General features: G+C 38.3%; 1 pseudogene; it reads left to right on the forward strand.

The window, feature by feature from the left end:
* The first annotated feature begins 2,163 nt into the window (after positions 1 to 2,163).
* The window catches only part of LOC149261962 (rop guanine nucleotide exchange factor 14-like), a 192,981-nt pseudogene continuing 170,410 nt past the window's right edge, over positions 2,164 to 24,734 (forward strand).

Here is a 24,734-nt window from a genome sequence, read left to right on the forward strand (position 1 = left end):
AAGAGAGTGCATTTTTGGGGGGTGATATAGGTGGAAAGTGAAGAGAGGGAAGAAGAGAGAGATGGAGGGAGGGAGGGAGGGATAGAGAAATTGATAGATATGGAGCGAGAGAGTGTGTGTATTTTGGGGGGTGGGATAGAGAGAGAAAGAATGAGAGATGGAGGGAGATATAGATATAGATGGATGGGGGGAGAGGGAATAATATTTCTTGTACTAGATGCATTGATTTTAGTGTAGATGGTGATTTCTAATCCTATTTGATTTCTTGCACTAGATGCATTGATTTTAGTGTAGATGTTGATTTCTAATGATATTTGATTTCTTGCACTAGATGCATTGATTTCAATGTAGATGATTTCTAATCCTATTTGATTACTTGCACTAAATGCATTGATTTTAGTGTAGATGGTGATTTCTAATCCTATTTGATTGCTTGCACTAGATGCATTGATTTCAATGTAGATGTTGATTTCTAATAATATTTGATTTCTTGCACTAGATGCATTGATTTCAATGTAGATGATATCTAATCCTATTTGATTGCTCGCACTAAATGCATTGATTTCAATGTAGATGGTGATTTCGAATCCTATTTGATTGCTTTCACTAGATGCATTGATTTCAGTGTAGATGTTGTTTTATAATCCTATTTTCTTACTTGCACTAGATGCATTGATTTGAGAGTAAATGTTGATTTCTAATCCTATTTGATTGCTTGCATTAAATGCATTGAATTCACTGTAAATGCTGTTTTCTAATCTTATTTGATTTCTTGCATTAGATGCATTAATTTTAGTGTAGATGTGATTTATTATTTCATGTAATTTGATGTATGATGGTACATTAATTTCATAGTGATGAGATTAACATTATGCATTGATCTCAGTGTAAGCACAAAAAATTATTCATAATGTACATTGAGTTTTGTGATTTAGTAATTCAACCTATTAATATCGGAGAGAAAGAGAGTCAAGGTATGATGCTTACGACAATAGCTTGAGCTAAATATTTAAATGGTTTATGATTTAACTTGTCCTTTCCATACAATTGATATGAAAAGATGACAAAAGTAACAAGGGTGACAATAAGAATAGTAGAAGAAAATAGTCTGAGATTAATCGCAATGAAGACTATTTGTAATTGACTATATTCTTACTATTCACATTTTCTATCATTCAACACTATTACATTATCACTTTACATTCAAATATTTTATTTCATCATTAAAGTTATTAACATTATTTATAATCTCAACAAATTGAGGTAACTAAGCAAATTTAAAATTAAAATGACCATATTAATCTCAAACATATTTGGCATATTTAAAATGATTACATTACTATTAGATGAATTTACATATTATTGATAAAATTAATCATGTGTTCGTTATATTTACTTTGGCTACACAGGACTGAAACCAACCTAGATCCATCTTAACTCTAGATCTATCAAGCACCTAGAGGGATCAAATATCTCGAGGTGCAAACCTTTCCTCAAGTTTTTCACTCAAAAAAGAGGTTTGCACCTTGAGATATTTGATCCCTCTCAATGCTTGATGGATCCGAAGTTAAGATGGATGTAGGATGGTTTTTAAAATTAATTATATTGTAAGACACTCCTTTGGGAATAACTCCCCAAGCTTCCACTTTGCACCACTCTACATCATCAAATCTATTGTTAAGCAATTGAGCATTGGACTGTTGTAGGGATTGATTGGTTATATGTGGACATAATATTTCTTATGGTTAATGTTAATTTCTTTTTGGTTATTAGTTAAGGCCATGTGACCTCCTAGGGTTATCTTTGAACTGACATCCAACCCTAGACCCTATGAATAAGCCATCCATTCTATTTTGCTTCCTTCATGGTCTCCCATGGTTCCCATCAAGCAGCTCTCTGACATCTGTGTAGTTACAACTGCAACTATACCATTCCTTTCACGGGTAAGTTGGTTTTTCTTAACCTCATTCACACGCCATTTTGTCGGGGCCAAAAAAATAAATCATTGCTCAAGAAATGCCTATGATTTTCACCTTTTAATCCTAATTCTCAGAAGGGAATATCCAGAATCTTGGTGAAGAATCTAATGAACATTGCTAATCACATTCAAAATTACAAGCCCGACTACTTGTTTTTGTTATTCTCCTGAGTTTTCGAGGAGTGATGGACAGTATAGGTTGGGTTGGATTTGGATTTTATTCACATTATGGTGTTTGGTCAATTTATGATGTTCTTGCATTAGTGGCTTCTATAGGTCAAGTTACCGGAGATTTCACCGACCGATTTTTAATGGAATTTGTGAAGGACTTAGTCATGGAGAGGATTGAGAAAGGAAGGTGATGTTTAATGATGGTGGTCTAGTTTTTTTTGTGTGATCTACAAGTTAACTCAACTTCTTGTTTTTTAAATATGTTTTTCGATAAAATTTGTTGCTTGGAGAAGATATGTCTAGTGGAAGTAAAGGAGTTAGCACAACCTTGGCATTGTCCAATGCCATTATCAATATTTCAAGTTTTTGTTTCCAATAATATATGTTGGATTCTAAAAATGGTTTGTTTTGCATTTTAATTCAACCCATACGAGTGGACATATTGGTTTCAACATTTGAGCATCAAAATTATTAAAATTTCCTAGAGATATTAGGTCACATCATAATGAATCCCCTAGTGGTAATATAGTTTGGATTAGAAATTCTCTTTGACAACTTCAGTGTTTGGGGAACTGTGGAGGTTTGAGCCATTGCTAGAGGAGAGGAAGACCAAATGATGCAGAGAGATGGATTGGGTTCTTTCCCTGCTAATTACATGGTGGAACTTGTTCTGGCAAGGAAAAATTATTCAAATGGAGGTAGCATTGAGGTAATGGGGATAGTTATTCAATGCTTACATCATGTGATTGGCATAGAAAATAATGTGAAAAAATAGATAGATGATTTAGATCTCATGTACTTGCAGTATATTGTTTGGGTTGGAGGAAGGTTGTTTTGATGCAACGATAGTTTAACATATTTTTTCCACATTTTCATTGTTCGGTAGGGGGGATCTCTTGATGTAATAATGCCATAAAATGTACTTTGTGGGATTAATCTATGGGATGATAACTTTGTGAACGCATATAGTTTTCTTGAAATAAAATAGTGATTTTAATTCATTCTAAGCGAGTAGCTAAACTTACCTGTTGAATAGGTTTTTGTTACTCCTTAGGGTTTATAAATTTTGTTACTCCAAATCATTTTGCTGAGAAAGGAAAGATTACAAGAAAGGGTTAAAAATTAAATTATACAAGTCAACCTATCAACATATGTACACAGAGTTTCCAATAATGGAAGTGGGAAATATACAACCTCATTCATATCTCTCATTATTCTAATCGATTCCAATTATTCTGCCAACTCTTGTAATTCTTGCACCTTCACAAGCCTGCATAGTTAATATCAAATCAGAAGACTAACATATAATTAAACTCCTTAAGATATACCCTCATCATATTGGTCCCAATGAAAATGTAGGTAGGGGAAGTGAACATAATAGTCTTTAGAAAAATGGTTTGAGGACTTTAAAACTACAACATATACTAATATGCATATAGTGGAACATAAAGAGAGCACTTGTTATTAGTACTTACAACAAGCCCAACAACCCCAAGGATAAATACTACTACTATCAAACCCTTCCTGGGTTTTACTGCATTCAAAGTAGCACCCATCCCTAATTCCATAACAACAAAGAAGAATTTAAACAATAATTTTAGGAGAAGAAACCATTACGAATGATTTTATAATTATTAACAGTACAACCAATGAATGTCCTCGCAATTGACATGCCCACTTTGTAAAAAAATATACAATGTCAACTAGGTCAATTATTTCATTTCTTCACTCAAACTTACTTTATTATCATCTCAAAATTACTTATAATCTTTTAAAAATTTAGGAAATTAGTTTTTTCATTAATTACAAATGACATCCAGACTTGGAGTCCCTCGGCATTGAGTAAATTTTGTTTTGAGAAGAGATCCAAGGGAAGTATAGGCCTTGCAAAGCAGGGATTGTTTATAGTTGTGCATGGTAACATTCCAGGGATGTTAGACAAGTTTTGGAATAGAAAACATAACAAGTAAGTAGATATATAACATATCATAGGGAAAGATATGCCTTGCATAGTCTGGGAGAGGAGGAGACCTTGAGAGGGGTGATGAAAAATTACCATGGTCACAATGCAGGAAATGTTAGTCAAATTTTTGGACATCAAGCGAGAGCATGGTGTTTGGTATAACAAAGGAAAGAATAATAAAAGACAAATGCTAATTTCCATTGAAAACCATATCAATGGGAAAATATAGAAGTCTATATTAGACCAAATCAAATGGAAAAATTTCCCATATAAATGAAAAATGGTTGCTTAAGATTTTCTAGACAATATATGTAACTACTTAGTGAATATGGACAATTATAGTCCTTAATACTTCTCATGGTGGATATGTACATGGAAATAATTTAAAATGGAAAAAAATGATTAGAAAAAAGATCTAAAAGTAAATTACCTATAGAGACACCCCAAATTAAAACACAAACTTTGTGAAGAGGTGCCTTGGGATTAGTTTTTGAAACACAACAAACATGCGCAAAAATGTACTCGCTGAAAGTGGACGTACCAAGGAAGTGGTAAATTAGCTTCTGATTGAGGGAAAACCTTGAATTTCCATCACTCATCATAACTCCTCTTTTAGTGTCAATTCTTAGTAGAGCACACATGTTGCTCTCTTCTGACTTGCAATGCTTGCATTATTTTCATTCTCCAGTGAGTACAGGAAGAACACTATCACCCAACTTGAGGTCAATTACCCTTTCTCCAACACTCTCAACAATTATGTGTTCGTAAATGACCAACAATTAATCAAAAAGAAAATTTTCCCATAAAATACTACATTCCTAGTTGAATAATTAATTTAAAACATAATTTAACTCTGAAGTTGTGGGGAAGATAGTAGTGTGACCCTACAACCAAGTGGTAGTAGACATTTTATTACTAAGAAAAAGAATTGTCACTCAAAGAAGAAAGCTAATGGATAGTCTAGATAGGGAATATGTCTTAACCTCAAAACTACTAAGAATTTAGAATGGTAAAAAAATATGCAATGTGTAATCTTCTAAATGTTTAAAAGATTTAGGGCTAAAAAAATACATGGTAATAGGCCTGAGTCCAACATCGATATGAATCTTCTAGCATTAAGAAAGTTGGATGCATGTTGATTGTAAGGAAGCAACTATTTATTTCTCATTCATTGTATTTGTTTAACTGTCAAGGTAACTCAGTTGTATTTATAATTTATATTGTCCATGTTATGTAATCTTAAATAAAATTTAAGATTTTAATGGCACCAATCTCAATATATAAAAAGGATTGAAAAGCTTATAATCCATGAATAGTGCGGAGCAATCAAACGATCATATTGTTACCATGAACATGTGCATGTTTCCTTTTCATTCTCCAAAGCGTGCCTACATGATACTTTATGGAGTTATACAAGTTATCCTGTCTCAAATACCAAACTTTCATAAATTATGGTGCCTTTCACTCATTGCAGCAACAATGACCTTTAATTATGCAACATTAGGATGCATAACTTAGAAACTGAGCAAAGAAAAAATCAAGCCAAAACTAGATTCTAAATTATTTCATCTTCTTCAAATGCTTCATCATTGTTGGTTAAATATGAACTGATAAAATATAATCCTACTTTGAAAAATAACATGGCACTGCACATAGAAAATTTCATTTGGCTTAGGTGCTAAGTCAAACGGTTAGCTACTCTGCCAAAATTTTGAAAATCATTCCATTTGGATGGAGATTTCACATCTAATAATGGAACCAAATTGGATATGAGAATTTAGTTTTGGTTTTTTCATTTTAATTTAGCACAACTCTTATTTTGATGTGTATAGTTTTTAGATTCTAGGAGATATCTAAATTTGATTTTACTTTTCCATTTTTACAAGGGTCTGAATGTGATGGTACCTCATCAGCTGTGAGGTATTACAGAATTTTAAAATTCTCATGAAGAGATTTGTTCAAAGAGAGCACAAATTGAGTTGGAAGGTGATCCTATAGAGCTAATGAAGGTATTGAAGGCTCATGCATGGCAGATGGGACTCACTAGAATGGAACATGGATTTACCCTAACAGAGCACATTCTAAGGGAGATGATTCAGGCATCATTTAATTAGTTTGAAAGTATTAGTTTATGTGAAATTATAGCTTGAAGCCAAAATATAAAGAATCTCTATTTGTTCTCATACTCTAGTTGCAAGATATTAAACTATGGCCTAGTGAATCAGATAGGGTATTGCCATGATAACGTTCCAAGTTCAAACGCCAAATTAATAACCCATATTCAAACACCAGAATTTATATCCAGGGGTAATTCAATAACTATTCACTTTCAAATTAATTTTTTCTTCGAATTGACAGAAATTGAAATCTAACAAGAGTTTGAATTGTCGTACAAATTATTATCATAGAGTTGGGGAAATTGGGAGGCTTATCACTAAGAAAACTTCCATTACCATTCCTTAAACAAATTATGGAAAAGTACATCTATGAATTTTGTGAAAATTATAGCCAAATGTGAGCAATCCTTGCATCTAGAGAGATTGAACATTAGACCAAAACACAGTCAACAAAAATAATGTGTATGGTGAAAAGAATGCCTTCGGAGCAGAGACATTTACATTGGATCAATTATATGCAAAAGAACATGAAATAGAGTGCAGGGGATGTTGCACAATGGTGAATCATGTCAAAAGATGCAAGTTGAATGAAGACAAAAATAGTTATTACCATCAAATATCCCCAAGGGATGTTGCACAATGATGAATCCTGTCACAAGATGTAACCTGATTAAATAAAATGTGTGCATATAAAGATGACACCATATTTGGTTCTTTGAAAACCCTATCAATTTGAAACACTGATAAAATGTAACACCCTCCTCTGACATTTACCCATGCTAACTGGTTAACTGGGGTAAAAATGTGACAAAGAGTTACTATTATATGATTCAACTCCCTAAGTGTAGTTAAGGAAGTGGAACTGATGAAACAACACTTTACAGACCTCCCTCAGGTGCCACCAGACCCACAAGAGTTGATCCACCACTCCAAGTGCCCATTCCCTTAGTCAAATTACATTTTCACTGAAAAGCCCCTAGTCGCTCCCATGACATCGGCATGTAGACAACTAGGACCCTCCAGTCCCTCCCACAATGCCTACAAGGGAGAGGCCACAGTCTTTTTCAACCACTTTTGTGTCAGAGACTATGAGAAGTAACCCACTTTTCTAGGGCTAGTCTCCATACCACTGCCCAGAACTTGATGAGACTTTCCAAGATAATAAATGACACCAATAAAAAGCCTTTAAAACAAAATTTTATCAAGGACTTGACCTAACCAAGCTTAACCATGAAAGCCATTTCATCAAACACATTGTGCACAAGTAATCTGTAAGTCATAACAACAAATCTAAGCATAAGGGTCTCATACTTATCTCAGATTCGTAAGGAAGAATTGATGCCTAATCACATTAGCTACATTATCATCTATTAGGTCATATCTTCATTGTTCGTTCATTTATCAACCAAAACATGATGAGATCCATACATCGTAATTGTCATAAAACATACTCATAACTACTATATAACCAACCTAAATAAAAAGGATACAAAAACCATAAATACCACATATGAACCAATACATTTACACATGAAATAACAAGGATAAGGAACACTTATTAATGAATGCATCAACAAACCAAGTATGGGACTACTACGTTCCACCTAGCCATAGATTGGCTGAGCCAAATCTCTCTTTAGCCAATCACCTCCATGCCATATTCCAAGCATGAATGTGGAACTCAAACCAAAAGAACCAACTAGGGCTTCCCAAGTCTAAACCACCTTACCCTCATCAATAAAAATAGGCTTTACCAAAATCCTCACTAGATCACTAGGCCATAAATGAGCATGGATTCCACTAGATTTCTCCACCTACGCCATGAAGAATTTTATTGTCTCCTCTAAGTCTCCAGGCTTTACCATAATCTACAGTCCGATCCACGAATCACAAGGCCATAATCGACACACCACCCTCCAAGCTTTATTGTATATCCTGCCATTCACCAACAAAAATTCATAGGTATGGACAAGGGAAACCACCTCTAGTCTTTACCATATATCCCGCCATTCATCGGTTGAGAATTCCTCGGCCCATTGAAGCACAAAATACCTAGATTTACTGCAACTCACAGCTTAGTTCAGGGGTCACTAGGCTAGTGGCTTTACCACAATCCATAGTCTAGTTCAGGGGTCAATAGACCATTTGTTCTTTCATTCAAAGATCCACCTCACTCAACTTTGAATCCATCTAGAAATCCAGCTCAACCAAAACATGAGAACCCCATCACACCATGGTTATATGTAAATGGTAAAGCAAGGTTGAAGAACACTTTCACACTTGTAAAAACCCATGCACATGACAACAAGAGATCCAAAAACACACATTCATAACCATGCATGCCAAATCTAGCATGGAAATCACACAAGTAAATTGATACCTACAAGTAAACCCACTATAGTTGCTTGATCCTACTCTTCTTTTGCCTTCTTTCTCCAAATCTCCAACTATGCTACACTCTTCCAAGAGTGCTCCAAGAAAAATCTAAGTGTCCAAGAGTGTGAGAGAGGGAGAATAAAGAGAGGGCTCCAAAACTGAATTGACAAAAGTGTGAGAAAAATCTTACCAATTGATCCCCATAAGCGTTTTTATCAATGAGGCCTCTATTTTCTTCAATTTTCCATTATTTTCCTTTGTTTTACTCCTCACATGCAACCTGTGACCTTTCACCTTCCTTCTCTCCTGATTTCCATTATTTCCATAATTACATTTCCAAAAATGCCATTTTTCCTTTCCAAAGCCTTTTCCATTACCTATGCCAATTTCCTTAGCCATAATAACCAAAATGAATGCCCACACTAGGATGTCTTTCCCAACATTTAGCTTTGAATAAGTGTCCCATAATGATGGTATTGTATATTTTTACATGGATTTTTAACCAGGGTTGTTACAGAACGGAACATCATCCTCGGTGTTCAATGGCACCTACAACCAGCAAGACTATTGTCAACCAAAACATAAAGCCCGTGGAGCTTTATAACACATCTCATTGCAGTATTTACAATGACATCCTGCTGAAAACATGACAACCATACTGTTTACTAGAGCTTTATAACATAACTCATTACAGTATTTATAGTAACAGCCACATATACTTTTCTACATATTTTCTTCAACCAACAAATAATTATATTTTCTATGGATCTTTATAAATCCAAGTTGATACAATATTTACGATAATATACACATATGCACATTTTCTCAACCAAGAAATAAAAGGATACAATGCCTTCATCTGCAACAAGGGATTCTAGGCTTACACCTCCACCCTCAAAAGTAGTACCATGATTCACTTCCTTCCCAGGAAGTCCAGAATCCACTGCCAAAGTCAAAGTTGCAACCAATGTCCAGTGCTACAATCCTACATTGTTTTCCTCTCAGTGAATAGTTACCAGATCATTTTTCCAAGGAACATTCCCAATGTGCATCTGATTCCATCTGGCAATGCTATTGACTAAATGAAATCCATCCCCATCCTTCCCTTCCTTGTTACATAGTCCCTGAGGCAATTTGGTCACCCCTTTCCATGCAGTCATTCACCTTCCAAGTTCCCCAACATCACCTATCCCATGCGATCCATCCCTTGGAAAGGATTCCTCGCATCAGAAGGTCAAACAACCAAGACATATACCATCCTCAAAACCATCATACCAATCATAGCATGTTCATGGAAATCAATGGACACTATTGGGTACTAGCGTCCCACAATGGCCTTGCTCATGAAGTCTTTTACCAACATAATTCTTCCTATTCGAATTCCTTTAGCTAATGCTGCTAATCCTTGCAGTCAATTTCAACCACCTAACTGGGCATGTTCATTCTTTCCTATACCAAGAACATAATTTCCATTAGATTAAAATAAATTGAAATAAATTCACATCATACCTCATTGGTAGCCCATCAATAAGGTACACGTGCAATCCTGTTTACTTCTTGTCACAACAAGCCAAACCAACTGTTGACCAAATCATCATGTATAAACACTGTAGAAATTCTCATTGTAGATCAACCTGATAATGCAATATACTAAAGAAAAATACTTAATCTACTTCTACAATCAAACTTTCGGAAGCTTAATTGATTTGAGCAACATCAAACAAAACACATATAATAGAGAATAAGAATCAATACACATGAAACACAGAAGAGTACTCTGGGGAAAGCCTCAGCTAAAAACCCTGCTATCTGTATTATCATACAAGTGGAAATATCTCAAGATTACACAAAGCTTTAGCTCTCAAAGCTATCCAGCTCTCAATACAATCTCTCACTGCTGCTCATAGATAGAATAGACAACACATATGCCTTCCTTCAGTTCTCCAAGCCTCCTATTTCCTTGCACAATTTCTCTTGGGTCCTCAAGCTGCCACCTATGTGTAATTACCTCACACAATGCTCACCAAGCTCAGAATTAACTAAACAATCCTCAAGGAAATAATTCCTTCTACATGCAAGGGATATCCTCAAGGGAATATTCCTCCAACTCATAGTACACTATCCCATCCTTTGATCTCAATTGGGTCTCTGTCTGAACTAACATGCATGAGTTATTTATGAGAGAATATTCAGTTATCTGAAGTACACTAGTTACATGCATGCATGCATTCACTAACTGAACTCACAATCAGTTCCACAAACTATTGGAACTAATCTAACTAGAATTAACTCAATTAATTGAGCTAACTAATTACAATTCAAAGTACAACTCATCCTGATCTTCTTAATTAAGGGATAAATTCCTCAATCAAAGGGATAACTGTTGCATGTCTTCACATAGACTTCATGTTTGATTTTCTCTAACTAATTAACTCAAGATGAATTAATTCATTATTTTACAAACAATTTCTGAGCTCAAATTCGAATTTCAATTTAGGGACTAATTAAAATTGGAAGGTATCCCGCAATGCTATCTATAGGAATGCTATTTTTAGCATTTCTTGTTGCTATTTTCAACACTCCCTCTCAATAAGAAAGGGATTATTTGTCACCCTAATCCTGTCTTTGTGGAACTCAAATTTGTATTTTGACAATGCCTTAGTCAAAATGTCTACATCCTGATCCTCGGTCGAAACATACTACAACAACATGATCCTCTTCACCACACAGTCTCGAAGATGATGATACCAGATATCGATGTGCTTAGACCTGTCATGAAATACTAGATTCTCAGAGAGTTTGATACAACTCTGATTATCACAATAGATCACAGTTGGATCCATCCTCTGATCAAATAACCCAACTAGAATTTTCCGCATCCAAATGGCCTCACATGTTGCCTAACTAGTAGCCATGTATTTAGCCTCTGTTGAGCTAAGTGCAACTGACCTCTGTTTCCTATTGTACCAAGAAAATATAGCTGGACCAAGGTTGAAAATTCCTCCTGAAGTACTCTTCCGATCTGATGAATTTCCTGCCCAATCTGCATTTTTGAAGCCCTGAAGCTTCACTCCCTTTGTCCGTCTGTACCATAAACCATACTGAGATGTGCCTCTGAGGTATCTCAGCACATGCTTCACTGCCTTCCAAAATAGCTTGGTAGGCTGCGCCATAGCTTGAATTATCTGGTTCACTGCAAAGCACAAATCTGGTCGTGTGTTCACTAAATACATCAATGAGCCCACAAGCTGCTGATATATGGTAGTAGCTATTACCTCACCAAAAGTAGCATCCTCCTTCCTCTAGTTACCTGCTATAGGAGTTTGGATGGGCTTGCACTTCTCCATGTGGAATATCTCGAGTATCTCATTGGCATACTTGCCTTGAGACACAAACACTTCCACATCCTTCTGCCACACTTCCATGCCTAGAAAGTAGTGCATGAGACCCATGTCATTCATCTCGAACTCTCTTGCAAGGTCCTCCTTGCAAGACTTGATTAACTGATCATCACCTGTTAATATCATATCATCAACAAAAAGAACAATGATCAATGGCTTACCTTCTACCATGATGTGGTATAGGTTCGCATCGGCTTCACTCTTTGTGAAGCCCAACCCGGTGATATAGTAGTCGATCCTTGTGTACCAAGCACAAGGTGCTTGCTTTAGCCTGTACAAAGCTGTCTTGAGTTGGCACACATGTGACTCACGATCAAAGGTCTCAAATCCTTCCGGCTGCTCAAGGTACACCTCTTCCTCAATCTTGCCATTGAGGAATGAAATCTTCATATCCATCTAATGGATCTTCCAACCCATCTGTGTTGATAGTGCCAACATCAATCTGATAGATGAGTACCTTGCTACAGGAGAAAAATTCTCATCATAGTCAACCCCCTCGACCTATGAGAACCACGGGCAACAAACCTTGCCTTATGTTTCTCCACACTACCATCAGCTGCTTGCTTTACCTTGTAAATCCATCGGGAACTCACCACTGACTTGTTCTCTGGTCTTGGAACAACATCCCAAACACTGTTCTGAACTATGGAGTCATACTCCTCCACCATAGCATCAACCCAGACTAGCTGCTGCACTGCTTCCTCAAAGGAAGATGGTTCAGTCTCTATACATTCCCCAACCAGGGCCATGTAACCAGTGTACCGCTCAGGTGACCTCCTCTGTCTGCGCTGAGAAGATGGTTGTCCCACATTCTCTCTTGCATCCATCAACAATCTATCAGCTTCCCTTGAGCGTTTCCACCCATATCTGGAAGACTCTGCATGAGTGGATGTCTCCACTCCTGGATCCTCTGCATGCGGCTGCTCCACATCAGTCTGAGGCTCCTCCTCCTTAGGAACCAAAAGTTCCTCCTCTGCATGCAACTTGAGCTCCCTCTCAAGGGATACTCGCATGGCCTTCTACTTGTTGAACTTTAGATCTTTGCGTACCACTGTCCTCTGACTGGTAGGCAAGAACACCCAATAGTTGTGGGGTGTATTAGTGTACCCCACAAGTATCCCCAACTCAGCTGTTGGCTCTAGCTTCTTTCGGGCATCTTTGGTCACATAGCAAAATACCGATGAGAAAAAGATCTTGAAGTGACTCACATCTGGTCTCTTCCTGGAGAAAACCTCCTCTGGTGTCTTCATCCCTAGTATGCAATGAGGGCTTCTGTTTTGCAAGTATAACACTATATTTCATGCCTCAGCCCACAAATGATGTGGTAGGCCTTGGTCATGCAGCATCGGCCAAGTTTCTCCCACAATCGTTCTGTTCTTCCTTTTAGCCACCCCATTCTGCTGTGGGTTATGGGGTGTTGTCAACTCCTGTTTAATTCCTTCTGCTGCACAGAAGTGCTTAAACTATTGAGAGACATACTCTCCACCATTGTTGCTTCGCAAGACCCTTATCTTCTTTCCTGATTATTTCTCAAACAAGGATTTGAACTGACAAAACCTTGAGAAGGTTTGATCCTTCTTCTGCATGAAATAGATCCAGCATATACGAGAAAAATCATCAATGAAAATAACATAGTACCTTTGTTTAGTGGTGAAGGCTGTCAAGAATGGTCCACACACATCTGTATGAACTCACTCTAGGATTGCTCCAGCTTGACTGTCTCAATCTTGAAAGGAATATTTTGCATACTTACCCAAGGTACAACCTTTGCATCTATCCCCTTGCTCAAGTTTATCCTTAGGAAGTCTAGTAGAAATCTGTTGCACGATCTTAAAGGCCCCATGGTGCAAGTGGCCCAATCTTCTATGCCATAGCTTGCCAATATCTTATAGAAATTCCCACTGTAGATCAACAGATTATGCAATAAACTAAAGCAAAATACAAGATCTACTTCTACAACAAACTTTGCGCAAGCTTAATCGAATATGAAAAAGATCAAATAGAACACATATAACTAAGAATGAGAATTCAATCACACATAAACACAGAAGAATAACCCAGGGAAATCCTTAGCCTAAACCCCAATCTCTGTATTATCATACAAGTGGAAATATGTCCAAGTTACAAAAAGAATCAACTCTCAAGCTATCCTGCTCTCTTTGCAATCAAAACAATACAACTCATAGACTGAATAGACACAACATATGTCCTCCTCAAGCCCTCCAAGCCTCCTATTTCCTTGCGTAGTTTTTCCTGGGGTCCAGTGATGCCACCTATGTGAATTGGCCTCTTTCACACTCACTAAACTGAAGAAGTAACTGTGCAATCCTCAAGGAATGAATTCCTTCTGCATGCAAGAGATATTCACAATAGAATATTCCTACAATTGATAGTACATTGTCGCTCCATCTGATCGCAACTAGGTCTCTATCTAAACTGACATGCATGAGTTATTTATGAGAGAATATTCAGTTATCTAAAGTGCAGCAGTTACATGCATGCATGCATTAACTAATTGAACACACAATTAGTTCAACAAAATATTTGAACTAATCTAACTGGACTTGACTTAGTTAACTGAGCCAACTAATTACAACTCAATATTACAACTCATCCTTATCTCTTTAACTGATGGATAAATTCCTCAATCAATGGAGAAATTGTTGCATGTCTTCACATAGACTTCACGTTTGATTTTCTACAACTCATTAACTCATGATGAATTAATTAATTATTTTACAAATAGCTGCTAAGATCAAATTCGAATTTTACTTCTCTATTTTAGTTTAGGGACTAACTAAAATAGGAAGGTATCTCGAAATGCTATTTATAGCAGTAGTAAATTTAGCACTTCTATATTTAGCATTTCTTGTTGCTATTTTCAACATATCTTGGCTTTGCACCAACTCTGCTTTGGAACTCAATGCAGCACAATCATCTACCTCTAGCTTGTAGAGATTCTTTACTTGATTCCTAATCCTCTTGGTCTATCCAGTGTTAATGTGTCTCAGGGATGCCTTTCCTTTACTAAAGACTACATCATAGCCTTTGTCTTCCAACATTGCAACAAATACCAGGTTCTTCTTTAGTCTAGGCACATAATTTACATCAATCAGGGCGAGAGGAGCTCCATGCTCCCTTTGAAACACAACCGTGCCTTCACCTGAAACATGGTACTTTCCATCATCACCCATCTCTATGCACATCTGGAGGTCCTTCTCCTCCAAGGTATTGGATAAAATCTTGTCGTCGGTCATGTGGGGTGAGGCTCCAATGTCTAGGTACCAAACACGACCCACCATCGATGAAACCATGCATGTGATGAGGATGAAATCCAATTTGAACTATGAGGCAGTTTCTCTCTTCCATTTACTGAGTCTTGGTAGCTATGCCAGTTCTTAGGAAGACCGAGCAGAGCAAGACTCACCATGTCAGCATTGGCTGTAATGATTCCTACACTTCCAAGCTCATCCCTGCACGTGGTGAGCTTGTTCAGATATGTAGAGATCGTGTCGCCCTTTTCACGCTTGATTTTATGAAGCTTGTCTTTTAGCGCCAGCGTCCTCTGATCATTGTTGTTCTGATATAGATCCTTCAATGTTTTCCACATTGAAAAAAATGTCTCCTTCCCATGGAGACTCGAGACAATGTGGTCTCGAACTCCCTCCAGAAGAATCCTCCTCACTCTATCCACACATTTCTTCCATTCCACCAATTCTTGGGCATTAGAAGTTGTTGGCTTGGGGACTTCTTGATCAATGAAGTCCTTCAAACTGTTGTCCTCTAATACCGCTTCCATGCGATCCTTCCAGGCTATATAATTCGAGCTACCATCCAGGGCATACTCGAGTCTCAAACCATTGAACACCATTGGTGAACTTTGAGATGTGATAAGAATTTGATTTCTATAATCAAGAACTTCAATGTTCAAACTTCTCCCTTCTTTGTATATTATTCTCTACTTTGATCACCTTTTCTCTGATACCATTTAGAAATTCTCACTGTATATCAACTTGATTATGAAATATACTAAAGAAAAATACTTAATCTACTTCTACAATCAAACTTGCGGAAGCTTAATCGATTTGAGAAAGATAAAACAGAACACATATAATAGAGAAGAAGAATCAATACACATGAAACATAGAAGAATACTCTAGGGAAAGCCTCAGCTAAAAACCCTACTATCTGTATTATCATACAAATGGAAATATCTCAGGATTACACAAAGCTTTAGCTCTCACAACTATCCAACTCTCAGTACAATCCCTCACTGCTGCTCATAGATAGAATAGAAAACACATATGCCTTCCTTCAGTCCTCAAAGCCTCCTATTTCCTTGCGCAGTTTCTCCTGGGTCCTGAAGCTGCCACCTGTGTGTAATTACCTCACTCACTACTCACCAAGCTTAGAAATAACTGCGTAATCCTCAAGGAAAGAATTCCTTCTGCATGCAAGAGATATCCTCAAGAAAATATTCCTGCAACTGATAGTACACTATCCCATCCTTTGATCTCAACTAGGTCTCTGTCTGAACTGACATACATGAGTTATTTATGAGAGAATATTTAGTTATCTGAAGTACACTAGTTGCATGCATGCATGCATTGACTAACTGAACTCACAATCAGTTCCACAAACTGTTGGAACTAATTTAACTGGACTTAACTTAGTTAACTGAACTAACTAATTACAACTCAAAGTACAACTCATCTTGATCTCCTTAATTAAGGGATAACTGTTGCATGTCTTCATATAGACTTCATGTTTGATTTTCTCTAACTAATTAACTCTAGATGAATTAATTAATTATTTTACAAATAGTTGCTAAGCTCAAATTCGAATTTTAATTCACAATTTTAATTTAGGGACTAATAAAAATTGGAATGTATCCCGAAATTCTATCTATAGGAATGCTATTTTTAACATTTCTTGTTGCTATTTTCAACAAACATGTCACATTTGGTTAGCTAAAAACACAACCATCATAGATAAAAATCCTAAATCACATGCAATCACCATAAACCAAAATCGTATATCACACGTAACCATCATAAATTACAACTATAGATTACATGCATAGTAAAATATGGAATAAAATATTGATACTTATCCTCTAATCGGTCCTTTTCTTCTTCCTTTGTTCTTTATGTACACACAATGGATCGGTTTCCACACCTGGCAAGCACCCAATGTCTTTACTTCTCTTCAATTAGGTACACTTACACATAGTGCACATCATAACACGTACATCCACACACAGTGTACATCACCACACAATACATACACCCACACCCACACTCGACATACAACACAACAAATACATTTATACCCAATGTACAACACCACACAATACATGTACCTACTATTGGGCATGGAATCCCCCCACAATGGGTTTTGGGGCTCAAAGCCCAAGTTTTGGTCAAAGGTTTTGTAAGACTCCACAGATTGTAGACACAGAGCACAAAGTAGAGGTTAAGTCATAGGGCTATCCGCCCTAAAGTAATGCAATGTAAGGTAAAGGCATGTTGGCCTACCCAGGGTCCGCGGACCATGGGACTGTATACATAGAGCGAGGCTCTAAGTTGTAAAGAGAGTGGATGATAGAGAAGGTAGCGAAGGACTGGTACGAGCTTACAATAGGATTCTAAGTGTATTGGTTCATAGTAGTAGGAAGAGGCTCTGCAGTTGAGTGCGCAGAGGCATAGTAGAGTTCGCAGCTGAGTACACTGACCCCTGTAGCTGAGTGCGCAGGGAGGTGTTGAGTTTATAAGCGGGATTGAAGATTAATAAAGAAGAATTTGATTCTTATTTCTGTGTATTTGTTGTGCATTATCTTCTTTATGTTTATATTAATTTATGTATCGCACACACTGATATGATTATTGAATATGCTGTAATAACCATAAATCTTACACACACAAGTTAAGTAATTGGTTAATTAGCAAGTAACATGGGTATTATATGGATCGCGCCCATGGAATCCTCCCACAATAGGTTTTGGGGCTCAAAGCCCAAGTTTTGGTCAAAGGTTTTGTAAGACTCCACAGATTGTGGGTGTAGAGCATGAAGTAGAGGATAAGTCACAGGGTTGTCTGCGTTAAAGTAATGTAATGTAAGGTAAAGTCATGTCGGCCTACCCAGGGTCTGCAGACCATGGGATTGTATAAATAAAGCGAGGCTCTAAGTTGTAAAGAGAGTGGATGATAGAGAAAGTAGCAAAAGAATGGTTCGAGCTTAGAGTAGGATTCTAAGTGTATTGGGTCGTAGTAGTAGGAAGAGGCTCTGCAGCTGAGTCTACAGAGGCCTAGTAGAGTCTGCAACTAAGTGCACGAACCCCTACAGCTGAGTGCACAAGGCGGTGTCGAGTCTATAAGCAGGATTGAAGATTAATAAAGAAGAAGTTGATTCTTATTTCTGTGTATTTGTTGTGCATTATCTTCTTTATGTTTGTATTAGTTTATGTATCATGCACACTGATATGATTGCTGAATATGTTGTAATAACCATATATCTTACACACACAAGTGAAGTAATCCATTAATTAGCAAGGAACTTGGTTATTATACAGATCATGCCCCGAGTAGGGCTGCGCGGAAGCCACACCGTAGGTTGCGAAGTGCGCGAAGTGACAGGTTAGACCGCGAACCTCCAGAAGCTCATCAGACATCCCAAGGGTGAGGAAACCTAGTTCTACCACCCTCCCATACTACTTCAGGTGAGACCTTAGTCCGCGCTCCACAGATTATTGCCGAAAGGGCCAGTAGTACCAGGATTTTCTTGGCTAAATCACCTCTGAACCTGGGTCAGGCCCATACAAGCCAACAAATGGTTCCGTTGCCGAGATCGGGATCTGCATAAAGGATGTCTGATGTCATGCCACTAGAATCCTACAAAGAAAGAAATTGAAGAGTGGTTGGACAAGAATATTCACGAGTTCGCGGTGCAGGAAAATAGAAATCCGTGAGTATCTAAGGAACAGTGGTTGGATCGCTACTTGTACACTGAAATCCACGAAATTTTCTTTGCATCTTTTCCATCTGAGCTATATGAGTGGATCGCAAAGTTAGCAGATAGCCAGGGAAGGTGTAGGCTCGACAAACCAATAGTGTGGACTCCAGAACTAGTGCGCAGACTAGAAGCCTCAGAAGAGAAGATAGTGTGAGTTGTGGACCACTGGCTCGACCGAATAATAGGAGGATTTATCACTGAGTTCACGGTAGACATGACCGTCAGCTACAGTGAGGCAAAGCGACGTTTTCTCAAGGGACCACGAGGTAAGTATATTAAATCTTTGAACACTTGGATTAATATGCTATTGTGTGAAAAGCAGGTTATGCGAATAAATTAATGTTTGGGACTATGCGAAACGGAAAGATCTACAGACGCGGAAGTAGTGAGGAGTTGGAAAATAGTCCCTTAATTTCACACTCACGGGAAAGTGAGGAGGAGCTCGCGAAAGTATCTCCGAGAAATGTGGTCAATTTGATAAGACAAAGAATTCCATGTTTACCACCCCCACCCACACTACCACCTGTTTCACCCTCCTCACCTCAATCTCCACCCACTCCACCTCCGCCACCATCGCAGCTTAGTATGGAAAGTGCGATCAAACTGTTGGTGTTCATAGGAGTAGGAAATGAAGATCCGGACCAATTCTAGTTCGTGGTAAGAGCAATATGGGAAGCACAGGGCATCATGGATGATAATATTAAAAAGACTATGCTGGTAAGCATGCTGCAGGATCGTGCATTACCATGCTATATCAAGCATTCTAATGACCACCCGAATGTGGAAATTGCAGAGATCCAGACCACGTTGAACAAAGAATTTAACAGACCAAAATCAGAGACATAATCAATCGTCGAGTTTAAGGAGATCACGATGCTCCCAGGCGAGACCCCCTGGGATTTGGACCAAAGGATGAAGAGTATGATCTATGAAGCCAATATGACATTAACAGATGCACAACATCGCACATGGTTTGTGGCCTCACTGATGCCGCACTTAAGGACGACATTGTCACAATAAAAATTGTCCACCCAGGTCAAAGCGTTGGAGATGGAAATGAGATTGCATGAGACCCATATACAAGACTTTGGCTTGGGAGTCCAACAAATCCATGCGCAGCTACAGAATCTATGTCTAGAGATGCAAAGCTTGAAACAGGACAGGACAACTTGGCCAGAGGTGTGCGAGGAAGTATGGTGCATAAAATGCAAAGGCCAAGGGCATGATAAGGATCATTGTCCGGTGTTCATGAACTACTTGGCAGGGGGAGGGCCAATGCCATTAATACTAGAGGCACAGGCGGGGTCGAGCGCAACATTTGCATTATGATGCACGATTTTCCAGATAGGAGGAAAGCATACCACAGATAATTATCATCTATTGTAGAAGTATACATAGACATCCCAGCAATTGTTTTGTAATTTCTGCAAGTCGGTAGGCCATGATGAATGCACCTATCGAAGCTATGAACTAATGATGGATCAGACTCCTACCTATAGGGTGCAGACCAAAATGTGAGCCCTCAACCCAAATGCATGGATGGCGTGTGCTGGGTTTCATGGGTGTGGTCAGGGTCGAGGTGGAATGGGACTAGGAAGGGGTCACGGACAGATAATTTGTTACAATTGCAGAGGTCCAGGGCATTATTCCCGCGATTGTACGAACCTGACTAGGATATAATGTTGGTATTGTAATTAGTTTGATCATGAGGTAGAAGATTTCCCTTCACTGATAGCAAAGATGCATGAAAAGGGGGTACTCCAACCCCCTCCAACCTAGAATTTAGAAATGATGAGGTCTGAACCACATGAAGAAGACCCAAATGTAAACACGATACTCAGGAGTGGTATGGCCATGGGAGATGATAAAGGGAAGCAGCCAGAAGATAGTGCATGGGTTCGCAAGGCTCCTACAAAGGAACCTAAGTTTGATTTAGAATGCATGAAAGAGACATTCATGGATGCTAAGAAGAGCTTCATGGAGGCCTCCACTTCAGGTATTAAGGATCAACTAGAACCAGGGATGGATCCTTCATTGCTCACTACCTTTCTCGGGACATGTATGAAATGGCTAGACGACAACAATGCAGTTAAATGGCTATACGAACTTATCACTAGGTGCGCGGGGTTAGGAGAACCACACGTGGTCCGAAAACCTGGAAAGCATGCATTGCACATAGGAAGGGGGATGAGGTTGACTACGCAAATAGGAACGTACGAGATGGGTCAGGTAATCTTGGATCTAGGTTCAGATGTGGATGTACTACCAAAGAGAACATGGGAACGCATGGGCAGACCCATGTTACAATGGTCCCCTATTCAGTTACGAATGGCGAACCAATAGAAGATTTTTCCCATGCGAAGATTGCAAGGGGTGACAGTCGATATTGAAGGCGCGAGCACGCAAGCGGATGATCCGAATTGGATCCTGGAAAATTATCAGAGTTTCTATGACTGTTTCAAACTATGTTAGACTCCAAAATATTATGAATAACGAGTTATCAGGAAGGACCTCTGGACAGTGGCAGTTGTAGCCAGCAAAAAAAACGAGGACCCTCAGTCAAAGAACGCTAACCATTGGCCCACGGAGACCACGCAGTGGCGCAAAGTAGCAAATAGGGAGTCTAGATCAGAAAACAGAGGCCATTTCTAATGCGTAATTAGCACTAATCATGCATTGTAGGATAAAAACCTCAGAGAAGGAAAATCCTCAGCACTTAGTCATGTGAAAAATAGGGAAAACCGTGCGGAAATACCCAAACCATTAGAAGGCGGGTCCCACGCTCAAAACCGTTGGAATATCAGAGGCATTTTGGGTGGTAAGTGGATTTGGCAGATGACTGAGCAATGCTATACATTGAATGATGCGTGTCCGGAAGGTGAGAGAGAAAACCACTCTCATCACAGGGTAACGGTTGAGCAACTCACCCGTGCGATAAAAGCGATGACCGTAGGATTTGGAGGCCCCAAATCAATGACAGAGATTGCACCTGATGGAGGACTGGATTTGACAGAAGAATAGGCTTAGGCATATGAAATTTGGGGTCCGACATGACTGATGAGCTGGCGGATGAATCATTTCACAGAATAACTGAAATAACAACCGTTCGAGGAAAAGCTAGCACCTAGTTCATACGGAGACAAGTGGCCACCTCTCTATGAAACATTACACAGTGGTAAACAGAGGTAGGCGATCCAAAGAGTCAGAAGAGGAAGCGAACAGTTAAGGGATGGATTGGCTTTAAGCCACAAATAGACAGAGAACAGAAAGGAGACAAAGGAGATAGAATAGAGAGTGAAGCAAGAAGCAGAGAACAAAGAAGTCGAGCTGACCTGCAGAGCTAAGCCAACATCGAGCAGACAGAATGAAGAAGGCTTGAGAGGTTCAAGCAATCCCTGTGAGGATATCAGTTGGGAACTGAGTACCAAATTGAACTCATCCCATTAAGACCAGTTGAGGTCGAGACTTGGTAAGGGGGACTCTGTGTACCCTAGTGGCTTAGGGAATCCAAGTACCACCCTACTAAGCATCATCTGTTACAGGAGACTCAAATTGAGCTCCTCATTGTAAAAACTCTTCTTAAAGACACAATAGAAAAGGCCACCACTAAAAGTTGGACCAGGAGACGTAGCCTAGGAGGATTGGGTGAACTCCTTATTAAATTATTGTGTTCTTGCATTTGCTTGTTGTGTTTCTCTTACTGTTTTCCAATGCCTATGTATTTCATAATCTTATCGATCTGTTGCTTAAAATAACATAGGCATATCCCATCGCATGAGTCTGTAATACCTACACTAATTAACTGAGATCATTCATAAGTGATTTTCAGATCAAGTGGTATCAGAACTATAGGTTGTTAAGGTTAGACAAGATTGTGCTAGATTTAGCTGTCGAATGCTAACTAGATCAAAGCTCAAATTAGGAGAAGGAGAGTTGGTTGAAACTAATCCTGAGATTGGAAGAGTCTATCCTCAGAAGACAATGTCAGAGGAAGGTTCTGTGGGGCTAGACCCTCAATTTATAGATAGTTTCCTGGCCATAAGGTCCATGGTAGAGGAAATGTATAAGGAATTTAGAAAACATAAAGATGAAGATTCATCAGGCTCCAAACAAGATAAAGGAGAACAAGAGTCTCTCCTCCATGACCACTCGAAAGGCAAGGGGAAAGAAGAAAGCTTTCTCACAACTCCTAATAGCCCTGAACATAAAAAGAAGACATATTTGATTAAACTAGATGTTAAATTTGATTTACCAATATATGATGGAGAGTTGAATGCATAAAAGTTGGACACTTCGATCAGACAAATTAATGTTTATTGCAAAGTGCATAGTATCGATTCAGATAAGAGAAAGATTAAGCTAGCCAGCCTATGCCTTGGAGGCACTGCCTTGGTTTGGTGGGAAGGTAGGACCCAAGCTGACATGAAGAGACATGGTAAGACTCTTTTTGTTTGAAGTGAATTTGTTTCTGCAATAAAAAATCAGTTCTATCTATTGGCCTACATGGAGCAAGCCATGATGAGCTGGCAAACTCTTCGTTAGTTGAAAGGGCAACGTGTACAAGGTTACACCCAAGAATTTAGGAAGAGATATTTGATTCTAGGAATCTCATTAGAATCACCTAATAATCCATTGAAGTAAATTGGTGGTCTACACAGCTACATGAGGCACACTATCCTCATGTTTAATCCCACTAGTATAGATGAGGTATCTATTCAAGCTACACATCTAGAAGCTAGAGGAAAGAATGGAAACCCAGAAGTTGGGGGATCATCCCAACCCACTGCAAGAAAGAATAAGGAGAAAAGAAAATAGAAATGGAAAGCAAGGAATGCCAATACTACACAAAAAAGCAAGTCTTCATGCACTCACTCTAAGAAGGATGGGCATGATGTTGAGCACTGTTGGATTCTACATCCGGAACTGAGACCTAATAAGTTCAAGGGCAAGAAGAAGAAGACTGCTGCAGCTATTCAGAAAGATTTGGGGTCAGACTCAGGAGATGAAACAACCATTGTGGCCATAGGTATAAAAGGTAAGAATTCTGAAGCATCTACTAGTAATTCTGCACAATCTACTATTGATGAAGAAGGTGAGAAAAAAAGACATGAGCTTTTCCATATTCAAGTTATTTCCAAACATCAAAAGATTGATACTTTGTTTGATAGTGGCTCACAAGTAAATTTAATTTCTGAAGCAATTGTAAAGAAGTTGGGATTACTTACTACACCTCACGAGAAACCATACCCATTAGGATGGTTAAGTGATAAAGCACAACTACAAGTGACTGGACAATGCAAACTCAAGTTTTCTTTTGGGTCAACATTTGTAGATGAGGTTGAGTTAGACATAATTGCTTTGGATATATGTGGAATTGTTTTAGGAAGTCCTTACTTGTATGATAGAAAAGCTATTTTCTATAGAGCTAAGAACAAGTATCTACTTGTTAAAGATGCAATCGAATACTTTGTAAGAGCTCATAAGCTTAAGAATAATTACACTCTCATAAACTCGAGGCAGTTGAAACGAATGATAAATTCATGCAAACATTTTTTACTAATGGATGTAAAGGAAAAGAAACCTGAAAAAACCAATGTATTTGAGGGCTGTGATGCTAAACAACAAGCTAATTTGGAAAAAGTTGTTTTAGAATATGATATCTTGTTTCAAGAACCTAAAGGTCTGCCACCCAAAAATGAAATAATGCATGAAATTAA

The sequence above is a fragment of the Pinus tabuliformis genome, chromosome 6 (assembly GCF_031772625.1).
Source record: "Pinus tabuliformis cultivar Carrire ecotype Pingquan chromosome 6, CPIR1, whole genome shotgun sequence".
NCBI classification, from domain to species: Eukaryota; Viridiplantae; Streptophyta; class Pinopsida; order Pinales; family Pinaceae; genus Pinus; species Pinus tabuliformis.